The sequence below is a fragment of the Protomyctophum parallelum genome (genome assembly GCF_964188405.1).
Source record: "Protomyctophum parallelum genome assembly, chromosome: 17".
NCBI lineage: Eukaryota > Metazoa > Chordata > Actinopteri > Myctophiformes > Myctophidae > Protomyctophum > Protomyctophum parallelum.
Window position 1 is genome coordinate 13846780 of NC_139719.1, and position 12386 is coordinate 13859165.

The following is a 12386-nucleotide window of genomic DNA, read 5'->3' on the forward strand; positions in this document are numbered from 1 at the left end:
CTTTCACCATAGTAAAATGCTGCATTCGTGGTCTGGAAAGGGCAGTTGTTTTACAGACGGGTAAAATGGAAGTGCTGAAGCCCCCTTTGATGTCTATGTGTGCACTCCCCTGCATGGGAGGGAGCTGATGGTAGGTGTTGTCGACAATAAGCCTCTCTCCAAACCTACTTAACACCCTAATCGCCCAGCACGAAGGTTCACTGTCCTTTCTATTAGTATCGCCCCGACGCCCAGGACAAAGTTTTGTCCAAAAGACGAAGTTTATTGATATGAAAACCGATCGCATCGCTCCACAGCCTGGGAGCGCCTGTTGTTCAATCCTCGATGTTGCGCAACAGTGAGACGTCATCGAAAATGTCCCCCCTCTGTTTAGCCGACGACAACGAAAATCTTAAAACGTTAATAACTCGCAATCTAAATCATCCCGTCTAATTATTAAAAACAGATCCTGGGTTAGACGGCCCTCCGCTGTCCAGTTGCTAGTCGCGATAGATTTATTATTATTATTACCTCCCGTTGTTGTCGATCGCATCTGGAACAACACCCGGTCCGTCGGTAAAAGTGCCCCGTTGCTATAAATCGTCTGGGCGCTATAATTTAATGGATTAAATAACCCCGGGCAAATAAAGTGTTTTAATAACTTCCTTACTGAGCACAGTGATGTCACTCAAAAGAATAGCTGATCTTCAAGCTTGCAGCGTGTTACACTGCAACGTGTTGTGAGGTTGTGGATTGGCTGTGTGTGTGCGTGTGTGCGTGCGTGCGCTGTGTACATTCATCAGAATTCTCCTGCAGTCTCCACTTTTGTGTTTTCTTTAACCTCTAGCCATAGTGTCCTCTTGTGTCAAACTCACCAAAGTGCTTTAACTGCGTCTGTGCAGATGTATTATGTGTGTGTGTCTGCGTGCGCGCGTGCGCTTGTGTGTGCGTGCGCATACAGTGTGTACCATTGACTTTGAAATGCGATGGTGAACTTGTAAGCTGCTTTAGCTAAAGTCTTCTGTTGAATAAGACTACATAAAAAAGCCACTATACAAGCTAACAAATTTAATGGCTTAAAATGTCATCTGCAGCTTAAGATGAAGTGTCCTTTTTTATGTGTCTAAAAGGGTGCACGGTATACTGAGTTCAGGGTTATCCGCAAAAAGAAAAGCACCATGTCCCTCATTAGGATGTGTGATTTCTCTAGTGTCTCGTTCGTTTAGTGCATCTTGTGCAGTCCTTCTCAAAGTGGGGTCCAGAGACCCCTAACAGAGTTCTAAATGTACCCCGCCGCAATAGATCTATAACTCTGAGAGGTGTGCACATGGAACCAAATGGACCCTTATTTATTACGGGTCTACGCGGGCCCCTTGCGGCTCCATTTGCACACTCTCAGAGTTGAGGCTCATATACAGTACATACTGTATACTCCAGGGTGAAGTGATAGGTTATCACCACAAACTGGAGTATGTATAAGCCTTTATGGGGGTCCTTGGAAATTGGAATCATTTCCGTTTAGCTTTTTTAGAACCACTTATTCAGTGCCATAAAATCACAAATGGGTAGAAGCTAATTCAAATTGAGATGTAATGCATCATCGGGCGTGCCACCATCTCTTTTCTGTCAAGAATACATGTCTGATTAAAATGACACGCGGCGTATTGAGCTACAGTGTACCAATTAGAACAGTTCTCCATAAAAGAACAGAGAAAAAAAAGTCCCGGTGCTTTAGTACTCCTAACAATCAGCATTAATGACTTGCGGCTGTGAGCTAAAGAAAAAGAAGCTAGCTCCTCGCACTTTATTTCTCAAATTATAACGCTGCATTTTGACACGACAAAACATTTGAGGAGCTCTAAAAACGGCTGAAAATGTTTCTATGTATTAAAAGTTTCAGTTCATTTTATATGAGAAGACATGCTGCTACATGTACAGTAGGTGCTCCCTGCACTTACCGTATGTTACCTTTCTCTCTTTTTTTGCAAGATGAAAATGATTCTTAAATGCATTTAATGGACATTTTGTTACCGTGAGTTTGTGTTTACTGTATTTATTATTTGTCACACCAAAAATTTAAATCTTTACTTAACCCATTTGGGGCGGGAACCCCTTTTGGTGTTAGCATTATGTTATGCTTTAGCTATTGAAATATAGCAGATCTACGAGCTTGTAGCTCTGCTATTTTTGAAAAATCGAAGAACGACTGACATAAAAACATAGCTTTTCCAGAAAACTGTCAGGATGTAGAAGACATATTTTTTTGAATCTGATCTCAGGTCAAAATGGGTTAAAACGCATGTTGCTCCTAATATCAGTTATTATCGCTCTCCTTGATCACTAATAAACGGCATTGACGCTGAGAAGATCCTCTGGGTCGATTCCCTAGTGCTTACTCTCCTGACAGTCAGCATGTAATGACTGACTATGAGCCCAATTGGATTTTCTACCTTTCGCAGCCTTCCAGGAAATGCACTGCTCAGGTTTTCAGCACAGGGAACATTGTAAATCTAATTTAGCCATAATCCTGCTGCAACGCTGCCATTGAAACCGTTGGGCCATATGGCTCAGAAGAAGTATATAGTAGGTTAGAAAGTGACTAAACCTTCATTTACTCAAGCACTGCAATTATAAAGTACAATAATTCTGCTGTACTTTACCTTTGTTGTTTCAATACTTTACACGTTATTCACCGCTAAATATTGTATTTTTTGATTTTTACTACTTTGTAGGTTTAGATTATTATTACAAAACGTACGTTAACCAATTAAGGTTGTAGATCTGTTAGTAGATCTGTTAGTTTTTGCCTGTAACACAGAGCATATTTATATTGTAGTATTTCTACCTTTCTTAAGTGAACTTCTTCCACCACGGCTCGGAAGACTTCGAGAGCACTGTTCAGGTGATAGTTTATTTATGGTTCTTAAAAGACCAACTCTCAGGTAGCAGAGCAGAGCAGGTAGATGCATTAAAGGACCAACTCTCAGGTAGCAGAGCAGAGCAGGTAGATGCATTAAAGGGCCAACTCTCAGGTAGCAGAGCAGAGCAGGTAGATGCATTAAAGGACCAACTCTCAGGTAGCAGAGCAGAGCAGGTAGATGCATTAAAGGACCAACTCTCAGGTAGCAGAGCAGAGCAGGTAGATGCATTAAAGGACCAACTCTCAGGTAGCAGAGCAGAGCAGGTAGGTGCATTAAAGGACCAACTCTCAGGTAGCAGAGCAGAGCAGGTAGATGCATTAAAGGACCAACTCTCAGGTAGCAGAGCAGAGCAGGTAGATGCATTAAAGGACCAACTCTCAGGTAGCAGAGCAGAGCAGGTAGGTGCATTAAAGGGACAACTCTCAGGTAGCAGAGCAGAGCAGGTAGATGCATTAAAGGACCAACTCTCAGGTAGCAGAGCAGAGCAGGTAGGTGCATTAAAGGGACAACTCTCAGGTAGCAGAGCAGAGCAGGTAGATGCATTAAAGGACCAACTCTCAGGTAGCAGAGCAGAGCAGGTAGATGCATTAAAGGACCAACTCTCAGGTAGCAGAGCAGAGCAGGTAGATGCATTAAAGGACCAACTCTCAGGTAGCAGAGCAGAGCAGGTAGATGCATTAAAGGACCAACTCTCAGGTAGCAGAGCAGAGCAGGTAGATGCGATGCGAGCGGCTGAACCGTGGCTATCAGCCCTGCCGTCGGCCGGGGCGTGTTGGTGTTGCAGAGATAGCGGCGCAGCAGAGACTGCATGCGTCACGCCGAGCGTTGATTCATGAGGGTGTTTTTTATCTCTTTGTGTAACGTCGCTGCATGTCGATGGGTGGAAACCACGTAATGACCAACACTTATTTTCCAGGGTGGGGTAAAAAAAATCACACCCGTGTGAACTGAGTGGTGCAACTCCCCTCTCCCCCCCCCCCCCTCCTCTCTCTCTCTCTCTCTCTCTCTCTCTCATCAGCAGGCAACAGTGCAGCACTATCTCTCTCTCTGTTTCTGGCACAACAGCGCCCCTACTGGTACTTATAGTCATACTGGTGCTCATTAACGTCACATAGGTGGACACACGGACACATAGGTGAACACGGACATTGCTGTTCCTTGGAGTGGTTGCACCACTCAAAAAGGAACCTGTATGTACTGTACAGTATGTGTTCCACTGCAGTGCATGGTCCTGCATATTCGTCATGTAACTGCATGTTACAGGCAGTTACATGTTACATGTTATTTCCCAATACTTTCAAGATGTTTATTTTATTTTATTTTTTTACCAATGTTTCAAAAATAGCAGATATTATAGCTCGATAGTATATCGAGCTATTTTGACTACTGCACACTGCGATTTCTTTTTTTAAATAAAAAAAATATTAAATATGGTTAATCCTTTGATGCCAACATTGACTGTGGCGCTGTGGTAAGCGAGCGTTGCCTGACGTCGGGTATATACTGTATATTTTTGAATCAATACTACCGGTAATCATCTCATCATTGGCACAGGTGGGTTTAGTACCGAAACATGAGAAATCCCGTGACTGACACTGATCGAGTTAAAGTGGTTAAATTGACCGTGAAAGTATTTTAACTATTGTTTTGCTGTACCCCTGGGGGTCCCTGCCCGCGGACCCCACTTTGAGAACCAAATGTTGTCAATGGATCAAATGTAGTCGTTATTTTGTTGTCACAAGCTCTTGTTGATAGCTATACTTTCCCCTCGGTTCAATATGTATGATGCCACACATACACCCTCAACCACTTTATTTCACTGTCAGAATGTCTCAAGAAGAGCAAAAGGTTTGCCACAAAAAGTTTGACAGATGGAGATATGAGTGTTCCCCCCTCCCGCCCGCAGCGATATGAATCTGTGATGTGCACGGTGATCAGTGGAGCGATCGCTAGCTGCGTTCCTTTTCTCGTTGCTGCTGTTGCAACATGGCCCGCTGTGAAGTGGCATTGGGGGGCCGTTGCTTGTGTTTTCTTAAAGGTTATGCTGTTGTGTTGTCAGGGAGGAGGAGGAGGACGGGGTGTGTGTTTGGATGTGTGGCAGAAGAGAACACAGTCTCCCCAGACTTTAAGTTCACTGCAGGGCTCTGTGGTATATAGCAGCAGGATTGAAGATATACGTATCTACTCACCATATGAATTCTACTGACAGACAGCAGTGACTGTGTATAGTGGGTTAAGTTCACTGCAGTGTTCTGTGGTATATAGCAGCAGGATTGAAGATGTATACGCATACTCACCTTATGAATTCTGCTGACAGACAGCAGCGCCACACAGTCAATAACCTTTTGTAGCGACGCTGTGAGGCGGGAAACCTTCCAATGTAGTCACAAACTCTTGTTAATGCTTTGGCTTGGTTCAGTATTCATAAAAACCCACAGACAGATCGTTTTAACTTTCTGGAATTTCGTGCGACATTTCTTTGGACGACGAAAGTAGGGAATTAATTTATGAAAATAACATATAACCCTGACATATGGAGATAGCAGCTTCAAAAGGTGCACTGTGTAGAAGAAGAAAAAAAACTCCTGCTCATTTTACAAAGACAAACTCTCGTCATCGAAGAATTAGGGTACAACTGTCTGGGCTTTTCCTCGCGAGCCAACGGCACAACAAATTAAAGAGCAGCGAATGTTTACTGGGCTGTGGAGGAGAGTGGGAAGTAGGAACAACACCATGTTTCCTGTCTGGTGATTTGTTAAAAAAGAAAAAAACCCTCCTTGAATAAATTTTGTTCTGGAAAGCTGCCTGGCTGCTGCTTTGCAGGGACTTTTTCACTCTGTAAACACTGGAAAAGGAGACCCCATAGATTCTGGCCCCGCTCTCACTCCTTCCATTATTTCCATTGTACTGCGTGCGTGCGTGCGTGCGTGCGTGAGTTCACTGCACTGCACTGCACTGCACTGCACTGCACTGCACTGCACTGCACTGCACACACGTATTGGAAGTGTAATTATTACGCAAGTTTACTATACTTTTGAGATACTCCGCTACATATTTGAGCCAAATTTGTACTTTTTAACACCACTGCAATTATTGGACAGCTTTTTAGTTACTTGTCATGACTACAAATACTTTGTAGTTAACTTTGGCACTGTACGTATATTTTGAGGCAAGTACTTTTACTCAAGTAAAACTCAAGTTTTAATACATAAAAACATAAAAAATTGCTTTTTAATGCACGGAACACACAGAGAAGGTGTCCCCATTCACGTGCACTTTATTGTGTATAATATTGATGTGTGTGTGCTGTGCATATGATTGTGCGTGCAGCCTTAGTACGTGAAGTGTCAGGTGCCTGTGTGTGTTCTTTGTTTAAAAAAGGGGTGTAGTACTTTTTTCAGACACGTGTTTGGCTCCGACAGCCATTAGACCGATAACCTACCTCTATCCATAACCTAACCCTAACCCTAACCTACCTCTATCCCTAACCTAACCCTAACCTACCTCTATCCCTAACCTAACCCTAACCGCAAGCAGCTCATGTCCGACCATTGTTCCTGCATGTCGGACTAATGCTCCGTCGGAAATTTACGTTCGGATCCCGTTTAGAAAGATAAACCCTATCTTTCCTATAGAGCATGCAATGATAGAAATAGAATGTGTGTTATGCATGTGCGATTGAGTGTGTAACTGCCACTGTTTGTGCGTTCAGGATATGAATGTTATACATGTTATGTATATTTATTTTTTAACACTGTAGGTTCAGTGCACTATAGTTACTTACTTTTGTTGTGCGATCAAGATAGCAGTATTTGTATAGCTTGAGGTGATATTTCTGTTCTTTTAATTATTCTTCAGGTAACATCTGTATTCTGCAGAGACCAACTAGAACAAGAGGAATATAACAATAATGAAAATAATAATAAAAAAGAAACGTTGCTTGTTGTTGAACACGGTATTGAATTACGCAACTTGGCACCGACTCGTGTCGGATTATATGGTGGTTCTTAAAGTGGACCCAGCGACGGGGGGTCCAGCCAGGGGATTGGTTTGGTTATTGCATCACAATCTGTTCATATTGACCACTTATTTTATAGCACTTCAGCTATTCAAACATAGCCCGATCGGCAAGCTCACAGCACCTTGAACATTTTTTTAAACGCAAAACAAATCTCACGACATTTCTTTCAAAAATCTTGAAAGAAATATGTGAAAAAACAATTATTATGGATTATGTCTTAAGTGACTTGACGTGGCGACGTTTGAGACGTGTAACCGTCGTGAATCATGTGTCACAAGAGAGAAAACACCACCATTGAGTGTGTTAATGAAACGGTTAAGATGGACGCTCCTCCGTATCGCTTCCTTCAACAGAAAGAGAGAGAAAAAAGCGCTCCTCATCTAAATGGAAAACACATTGTCTTCATTATTTGCAAGTGGTGAATGAAGGCAGTTGCCATGGTTACCCCCATCAGAGGCTGAAGCCGGGGCTGCCTGTGAGGGGCGGGGGGGGAAGCAACGTCTGGCTCGGGGACCACCAGGTGTGTGTGTGTGTGTGTGTGTGTGTGTGTGTGTGAGTGGGGGGAGGTGGATGCTTATGCACGGGTCTGTAACTCTTAGAGTGTACCGATGGAACCAAATGGACCCTTCCTGGTCTGCACTGTAACTCTGAGAGGGTACAAATAGAACCAAATGGACCCTTACTGGTCTATACAGCGGGTCCGTTTGGTTCCATTGTATACACTCTCCGAGTTGACAGAATCGACACTGAGGGGGGTCCCATGCAGAGATTACAATTAAATGGTATCAAATGGGGGTCTACAGTGGCCTAAATGAATCCATTCCAAACTGGGGGTTCCTTGAAATTCCAAAACGGTCGATAATCTCTGGGCTCATAGAGGAGCAAAGTGGCTCCTAATGGTGAGATGGTACTTAAAGTCTCTCTCTCTCTCTCTCTCTCTCTATCTCTCTCTCTCTCTCTCTCTCTCTCTGAAGGCTTTATTAGTGCTGGCATTTCCGTGTTAGCCAAACACAGTATAGCGGTTAAACAAGCCATCAGTTTCCTATCAGTATGTTGTGGCTACACAACATACTCATTTTAATGAAATGAGATGAATCATGCGCACGTTACGCCCCGCGCGCTGCCTGCACTGTGATGTCACGTTGATGAGACGATGCAGTCCACCATTCATTGTCAATGGAAGCCAGCGACATGACATTGCAAAGACGCAATGATGCATGTTACTGTACTGTAGCTGCTTCAAATCTCCTCTTTGCATCGTTGAATCTGCCCGTCTAAACGCACCATTATGCATGTGTTCACCTCACTGGCAGATGCAAAAGGTACAAAGTTACAGTACACAGTGAGTTGAAACCAGCTCAACCTTTTTTATAGCTTTGTAGCTTTTGCAGCATCTGCGAACGTTGGATGCATCTTTGCATCTTCACGTCGCTGACTTCCATTGAAAATGAATGGTAGACTCTATCTTTGCATCTGTCCGTTGTGAACGCAGCTTATGTGTTATTGTGCAGCGCTGCTGAAGTGGATCCAGTACGCCGCACTTCCACAGATTCACCTTTTTGAAGCTCGGACAAGGCCAAGTTTGGATCATTAAGATTTGTCAAAACATATATTGATAAAACGTTGTGTCTTTGTAGATCTCAAGAGGAGGGCTGTGGGCCATTCGGGAACCTGCCTACCAGTGACATCCTCGGTAAGCAGTTTTATTTTCATTTCTTTATTTTGATTGGTGCACAAACTGTGCACCGCTCCTTCAAATGGCTGTGTGTGTCTGTCTGTCCCTATGGGTGTTTAGAGTAGGACTTTTGACCCTGCTGTTTAGACAGTACGACCTATTGACCCCTGCAGATGCCGGGCCATTCCTAGCTACGCACGCACGCATACACGCACACACACACACACACACACACACCCTTTAACCCATTTTGGGCGGGAACCCCTTTTGGTGTTAGCATTATGTAATGCTTTAGCTATTGAAAAATAGCAGATCTACAAGCTCATAGCGTGCCACCGAGTGGCGCGCTACGAGCTTGTAGGTCTGCTGTTTTTGAAAAATCGAAGAACCACTGACCCGTCCGCTCTCGCTCTACGATCCTTGTTTCATTTCTGGGTTATCAGTGAGGTGGGGGCTGTTGTTGTGAGCACAGTGATCTCTAGCATTAGCTCATACCCCTTTAGCTCTCGTCATAAACAGTTACATCTACGCAGCCATGTGAGACAAAGTCACAGATGATTTACGATCGTCGGAATGTGCGACAGCTCACCACCATGGGCAGCTCACCACCATGGGCAGCACTCCAAGCTTTAGGGATACAAGTCTTTGAAAATCCTGTTATGATGGAGGCTCAGTGGAGCTGGATATAAAAATCCCATAGCCGGTGAGGACAGGCTCTCCATAGCAACCGGAGCAATTACTAAAAGGTAAAAAACGGTCGGCGCTTTCATATTATGAATTATACGGGGGTATGAACATGTACAGTACGTATACGTGGCACCTTTAGTACCCTAGCCTATAGAGCGTCGCAGTCCCTCCCCCTTTCAGAACGACGAGTGGCCCAGGAAATGAATCGCAATGCATTTTTCCCATAGGCTTTTCTTAAAGTATTTATTTAAAGACAGTTACGCCGCGGACAAAGCCAACTCGGATCGTGACAAATCATGACAATGAACACAATATTTTGGGCCGATCAAATCATTAGAAAGAAGAAAAAAAATTGTTTTGTTTTTCTTCTTATAAATTATTTTATCGGCCCAAAACATTGTGTTCATTGTCATGATTTATCACCATCCAAGTTGGCTTTGTCCGCGGCGTAACCGTCTTTAAATAAATACTTTAAGAAAATCCTATGGGGAAAAATGCATTGGGATTCATTTCCTGGGTCACTCGTCGTTCTGAAAGGGGGAGGGACTGCGACGCTCTATAGAGGGTATGAGTATAATCGCAGAAAGTTAAGTGGCTATATAAGAGCGGCGCAGGAACTTGCGACGGTCCGTGCGCACCAATCAAAATGCAGAAGGTCTCCACGGCATGGCGTCCAGCCCCGGAGGATCGCGGGCTGCATACTGAGCATGGCGGTCCGCTTTGACCGACCGCCATTTACGCTTTCTGAGAGAGAGAGAGAGAGAGGGCTGGGTCGCCGTGCTTAATTCAGTTCCATGTCTAAATATAGGTTAAATTACCTTTTAAAAATCCCACACAGAATTGCTCATCGCAGGTTTGGCTGCTGATAAGCATTAAATGCGAGGCTTCGGGGGAACCGGGGGGGGGGGGGGGGGGGGGGTAGTGCCTTTTGGTGAGAGGGAATAAGACATTTCTAATAATAACAGGGGGGGGGGGGGGGGGGGGGGGGTCGCGTGGGGACCTCCAGTACGGTGTGATTCATGTCAGATAGTAATTGGTTCAGCTGATACAATGCCTCGGTGTTTGGACAGTGATGGAGGGGCGCCAAACAAATTATCACAGGGTTGACCTTTCTGGTGCATGGCCGCTGACCCCAGCCTAGCGCATGGGCTGCTGCACATACACGGGCACGCACACACACACGCACACACACACACACACACACACACACACACACACACACACACACTCACACACACACACACACACCTTCAGAGCAGTGTTGATTATTTTGACAGCTAATTTTCACGTCGTTTTTTGAATATTGTGGGGAAGGCTTTTGCAGGAAAGTGTAGCAGATCCCCCCCCACACACACACACACACACACACACAATAACAGCAGACAGAAAGTGGTTTTAATGGCAGATTGTTGGGTTGTGTGACTGTGAGAAGGAAGTGGTGCAGGATGCACAGGCCAGGCCATTACACGCTTGAATATGAATCATTTCTGGCTGTTTTTTTTTTTGTCCCTGTTGTTTATAGCGTAGAATAGATGCACCGCTGCCAGCGCTGAAGACAGATCAAAGAGTTGCACATTGCAGTGGACAGCGGTGTGTTTTCTTCTGGGGGGGAAGGGGGGGGGGGGGGAGGAAAGGGCCTGTCTCTCCTTCTTTAAACAGACCGCTCCTGCTTTGAACATACGGGGCTGTTGCTGTTGGCGCTCAGACCTTCTGGAAATTAAAACATGATCCTTCTTTCCTGAACGAGTTTCTCTGCAAAGGACAGCCGTCAAAATGTGCACGGTTTATGTTTATTATATATATATATATTGGTATTTTGGCCATGTCATTATTGGTGACACTTTCCGTTTTGAGTTTTCAAAGAAATTGCAAAATATTGAAAACCTGTGTAATGGGACATTCTGCATAATGAGTAGTTTTACTTTTAGTACTTTAAGTACATTTTGATGCCAATACTTTTGTACATTCACCCAAGTACATTTTGAATCACTATATATTTCTATATTGCAGTATTGTTACTTTTACTTAAGTAAAACAAATGTAGTACTTTTTCCACCACTTACCGCTTACCCATTGCATTGTTTTACACAACGTGCTGCGTGCAGGTTGTGGAAGTATATATTGATGCCAATACTCGCGTGTACTCGTATACTTTTACTTTGACTTTCACTTTGACATCCACCCGTCCCTCCGTGGACAATAGATGGACTCACATTTGAATAGAAATCCTCCAGGAATCATCTGCAGTCATCTGGACGTCTCAAAACAGATGGCATTCAATATCACAACACAATCTGTATGGTAAAGAGGAGGCTGGTGTTGTTTGGCTGCAAGTGGCACATACTGGCGTGTGCGTGTGTGTGTGTGTGTGTGTGTGTGTGGGCGCTCATTGGGGCGTGTGTGAAATGTTTGTGTACATGTGTGCTGTGTCACTGACAGGGCAGCCACACACACACACACACACACACACACACACACACAGCCTCTCTGGCCATTGTGTAGGGAAGGCAGCAGCTTGCTTTCAATCCATTATTGACTAATCTCATTAGCTGAGGATCCTAACGCTGAATGAGCCAGAGAAACTGACTTCTCTCTGTCTCACTTGCACGCACACACACACACACACACACACACACACACACACACACACACACACGCTCGCTCAGATATTGAAGCCTTCTGCCGGGGAGAGGAGAGAGTCACTTGTAATTATAGACAGCGGTTTTGAAAGAAAAAGTTATTTTTTTTATTGCCCTTAATTAATCATTTTAATTAAGTGACTGCCTATCTCCGCTTTCTACCCGATCAGCTAATTACACGTTCAGCACTTTGCAGTCGGATCTCGGTGTATACTGTATGTACCACGTACGTACACACACACACATGCACACGCACGCACAAACGCGCACACACATGCCTGGCTGTGTCAGTGTCTGGTTCTCTCACTCACCTGTTTGTGAAGATGGGCTCCTTTTTTGCATATCATCTCTCCACTAACAATGTACATCCTGCAGCCACCCAAGACCGGATGCAAATTCTGTGTGTGTGTGTGTGTGTGTGTGTGTGTGTGTGTGTGTGTGTGTGTGTGTGTGTGTGTGTGTGT

General features: G+C 44.4%; 1 protein-coding gene across 4 annotated transcripts in view; it reads left to right on the forward strand.

Moving 5' to 3' along the window:
• Window positions 1-12386, forward strand: part of LOC310875082 (zinc finger MIZ domain-containing protein 1-like) — a 235131-nt gene that overhangs the window by 98617 nt on the left and 124128 nt on the right. For all 4 annotated transcript variants that reach the window (XM_083788135.1, XM_083788138.1, XM_083788136.1 and 1 more), the window contains one exon: window positions 8559-8614. The gene's annotated coding sequence lies outside the window, so the exon portion shown is untranslated. The remainder of the gene's footprint in view (window positions 1-8558; window positions 8615-12386) is intronic.